Source organism: Myotis brandtii, unplaced genomic scaffold (assembly GCF_000412655.1).
Source record: "Myotis brandtii unplaced genomic scaffold, ASM41265v1 scaffold469, whole genome shotgun sequence".
Taxonomy (NCBI): domain Eukaryota; kingdom Metazoa; phylum Chordata; class Mammalia; order Chiroptera; family Vespertilionidae; genus Myotis; species Myotis brandtii.
Genome location: NW_005367911.1, coordinates 1,232,823 through 1,237,592, shown reverse-complemented (window position 1 = coordinate 1,237,592; position 4,770 = coordinate 1,232,823). Strand labels below are relative to the sequence as shown.

Genomic DNA, 4,770 nt, shown 5'->3' with positions numbered 1-4,770 from the left:
CGGACCCATGGATTGTCCGGTTACAATTTGTTCCATCTCCCATTTTTTCACCTTTGACCCCAAAACAAATGAAAGCTGAGAGTAATGTTTCTTACTGATTTGGGTTCAAGATCAAAGAATAAATTCCCATTTAACTTGCAGGCTTACTGAAATGTCTTAAGCTTTCTGCCCTGGAACTTCAAGAACAAGTTTAGGGGGACAATTGACTAAGAATTGAAAGCAGGGTGAGGAACAAGGAGGGAAACTTCAGTGAAGGCTATGAATTCCAAAATGTCCCAAGGAGCCACAGTAAACAGCAATAGCGGCAAATCCTGGGATATGGACTCAGGGTTTAGTGCTTCCCACAAACAATCCTATCTTATCCTATATAATAAACCCCAATATGCAAATCGAACGAACGGCAGAACGACCAGCAAAACGACGGTCGCTATGATGTGCACTGACCACCAGGGGGCAGACGCTCAATGCAGGAGCTGCCCCCTGGTGGTTAGTGCGTTCCCAGAGGGGGAGCGCCACTCAGCCAGAAGCTGACCTCACGGATGGTGATTGCAGCGGTGGTGGTGTGAACCTCTCCTGCCTCTGCTGCAGACAGGCAGTAAGGAGCAAGGGGTCCCAGACTGCGAGAGGGATGTCTGACTGCTGGCTTAAGCCTAAGCCAGTAGGTAGGCATCCCCCAAGGGGTCCCGGACTGTGAGAGGGTACAGGCTGAGCTGAGGAAACCCCCCACGCCCCCTGCCCAGTGCACAAATTTTGTGCACCAGGCCTCTAGTATAGACATATAGACGAAAAAAATAAAAGGCAAAATCCACAAAGAGTTTACAATACCTAGGTACTAAGAAAGGGTCTAAAAATAACTGTTCCTGTTTGCATCCATGAGGAAAACAGATACAGAAGAGTTAAGATCATCAGCTCAAAGGAATCAGGTAATGTCACTGTTCTTCAGTCTATGGCTTCCATTGGTTATTTTAAACCTCATTGTCTCTTCTATTAATGAACAATGTGAACTCCTTTGATTTTACCATAATAAAGACTTTTGGAGCCCAAGCTGCTCCCCAGCCCAGGAAATGTGACCAGAGCCTTCAATCAAGATAGGTATTCATAAATTAGATAAAGCAATCAGCAACTTCCCAGGACAGCTGTAATGTAAAACCTATGAAATTTAGCTCTCTATCTTCCAAGTTGCTTTATCTGTTCTGGTAGGGAAAGAAAAATAAATAATCTTCATGTACTGAAGCTGATCTATTTTGGAGTGCCAACTAATGCATCTTTTATTTTAGCCTCTCAGCTGCTATGAGCTCAAAGAACTTCGTTAGAGTGACAGGCAAAAAAATAAAGTCCATTTCTTTTCTTTGATACACTAAAGCTAAGGAAATAAAACACGCAGCCATTTAAAATGCTGTTACCATGAAGCCCAGTGTCTTGAAAGCTCTGCTCATTTTGCCTCCTATGGACTGTAACAATTTAGCAGCAGCAGCAGCAGCAGCAGGATGCCCCTAAGCCAAGATAAGATGCAAGGAAGGACTCCTTGCTGGACTTCACAAAAACAACCCAAGAGACCCATCAACTCCCATGTCCCCAAGTGAACTGGTAGTAAGACTGTAACCAGAGACGTCAACTTGGCCAAATGACCAACCAAGCCAGATAGTAAAGGGCACTTATAAGGGATGTTCCTATCCGTGCTCTCTGCTATGACCTCATAGGAGGATTTCCAGATATATGAAAAATGCAAATAACCTTTCTCCAAAACTTCTAAATTCCCACTCCATTTTCAGCATACATAACCAAGTATTGGAAAACCATACATAAACAAGTCTTTATCTTAATAACAGATCCCAATGTTTACGTAAACCTCCTAAGGCAGGCAGAAAACAAACCTGTGATTTTTTTCTGTTTATTTCACTCTGTTTTCTTTTGATTTGTTCACCCTGGTGGTACATAGTAAACATCTAAGCTTTATTATATTTAAAATAAATCTATATAAATATGTCTAGCATGTAAGTCTATTTGGTAAGAATAGTTTTTATAGTTAAATTTAGTTGTTGTTTTTTTAATGGTAGATGAAATAATTGTGCATTTTACAACCAATGGCATCTTTTAAAAACATTTATTTTAATTTGTATTGAATTTATTGGGGCGACATTGGTTAATAAAATTATATAGGTTTCAGGTGTACAATTCTGTAATACATCATCTGTATACAGTTTTGTGTGTTTACAACCAATGACACCTTAAATTTCATGAAATAAGGCAGTTAACATTAAGTCAACACCCTCCCTTATTTTGTTATGCTGCTACGAAATACCATGTTTTGGGATAATGTAGTCACATTACAGAATCACCAGTTTTATGTTTCTTAATATATCTTCTTAAATATCTTAAGTTTTTTTTATAATTTTATGATAGAACATCCTCTAAGGATGTATTTTTTTTTTTTAAGGAAACGAATTTGATTTAGATAGGGGAGCTTTGAAAAGGAACCCAAATTAGGGAGAGACCCTACATCAGATATTTACACTGAAAAGAATGAATTTAAATATTACATACAGCCCAAGACCCTATTTAAAGCGCAACGAACCAAAGAACTCTTTTCACAAGAAGTTAATCCTTACAATTAATTTAAGCTCTGTGTTGGGGTAGTTGTATTTCCCATTTTACAGCTCCTTAATGATGCAAATGATGTTTAATTCTAAATATCTGGAAAGAACTAGGACCGATGTGAAAACTCCTAAGTAAGTGTGGTGGGCAGTTAGACATGAGCAGCGCAGGGATGATGGGCCAGGTACAGAAGGCCACTAGGGTGGAAAGCCCCAGCAAAGGGCAAAACTGGGACAACAAGGACCTTGCCCCCAGGGTAACCTCTCACCTCGCATTTCGCAGGTCAGGCGGTTCAGACCCTCCCCTGACCTTTCCTCCCCTAGCATGCTGCTAGTCCTGTGGGTCAGACCCTCCTAGAGGGGAATGAGTGAGGGGGCCGGAGGATAGCCCTTACACATTAAACCTCCAGGACAATGAGGTTCTGATCCACATCAAATACATACAGGCCTCACTGTGTTTCAGCTCCAGGCCCAGGAGAGCAGCAAAACCAGACAGACAAAGCCATGTAACTAGAGACTCAAGTAAGGAGGTTGCTGAACCGAGGTCCAGTCGCCGATAACATTGTTATTGCGCTGACGTTAGGATCAGCTGCATTGACTGAGGATCCCTGGTGCCGACCAATCAGTAAAGACCACAACCCTGAACCGACACACCTGGAAAGCTGGTCAATATTCTAGGGGATCCTCCCAAGACCTCCAGACAAATACCCTCCAGGACCCAGAGCAGCAGTCTCTCTGGAGAGGCTTCCCCCCCCTCACCTTCCTCCCCCAGGTGTGTTTTCCTTGCTTCTCTCTCTCTCTCTCTACGCTCCAGGGGCCCTTGTCTAGCCTCTGCCGTTTGTGCCCGGAGCCCATGCAGCCCAGCTGGCTCACGCAGGTGTGTTTTCCTTGCTTCTCTCTCTCTCTCTCTCTCTACGCTCCAGGGGACCTTGTCTAGCCTCTGCCGTTTGTTCCCGGAGCTCAATGCAGCCCAGCTGGCTCGCTTCTTCCACCTCTGACTTTCCAAATAAACTTCTGCTCGTCTCTGAGTCTTGGCTCTGAATTCTTTCTGGGCCAGAACTCAAGCACCAAGGGTGCTGAGCCAAGGTCCAGTCGCCAGTACCTGCCGGGTGCCCATTTTGCCGCCGACAAGAGACCAGACGCTGGTATCCCGAGCTCTCTGATCGCCCAGGGACCTCCTACACCTGGTCAGCAGCTCCCAGCAGGTCAGGCGCTGGGAACACTGGCTGCAGTAACTCGCCTTACTTTTGACATCTACTCACGCTGCCTCACTCCATCTTACGATTAATACCTCGGCGTCCTGATTTCAGATCGCATGCACAAGTCCTACCTCCCACCTCAAGCCACCCAGACTGGAGACGACATTCACAGGCTTGGTATGAGGACACGGAGTATGTGGGAAGGAGGCCGAGAGGACTGTAATCAGTCCATCTGCCGCCGATTAGGAAAAGGGGCCCCAGCACCTCTTCGTTCCTTTGGCTTCGGGATGAGGAGCGTGAGCACCCACAGCTGTGTCCCCACCCCACCTCCCACCACCTGCCCCGGCGGTGGCTGGAACCCAGAGAGTGTTCTCGAAAAACACTCACTCAGCAGCTCCCTAGGCTGGTCCGGCCTGGCCAGCTCGAGCCACGGCAGCTGCCCAGCAGCGTCAATAGCGCCCAAGCAGCTGCCCTCCTTGCTGCTGCACTTAAGGGGGAATCACGGCCCGGAGAGGGATGAGGGTATGACTCGGGAGGGGGGACGCCGGGGTGGAGGGAGGGGCGTCCGACGTGCAGAGCACGAAACCAGCCCCTCGCTCTTCCTCTTTATCATCTTCCACTTCTGGGGTCACTGTGGGGAGGGGGCGATCAGGCCCAGAGTGCAGACACACCATCACCTCGGACCCAGGCCAGTGCTCGCTGGGGTATGATGACGGAAGAAGAGGATGAGGAGAGCACGGGCTTTGACTGACGACAATGCACAGAAGTTCGGGCGGGGGTCACGGTCGCCGCGCCGCCGCCCCCGCCCGGAACAGACCCCAAATGCCCCCAGAGACCAAGTCTCCGCCGTAGGGACGACCTTCCCCTCTGCTGCAAAACGACCGGGGCCTCAACCCCCAAGCCAGGCGGAAGCCGGAGGGGAGGTCCGACCTCCGAGAGCGCCCCTTCAGGGGGTCCATCCGGACTGGATCGCGAGC

General features: G+C 47.7%; 1 protein-coding gene across 1 annotated transcript in view; it reads right to left on the bottom strand.

Moving 5' to 3' along the window:
• The window catches only part of DNAJC7 (DnaJ (Hsp40) homolog, subfamily C, member 7), a 33,435-nt gene that overhangs the window by 28,299 nt on the left and 366 nt on the right, over positions 1–4,770 (bottom strand). The window lies entirely within an intron of this gene.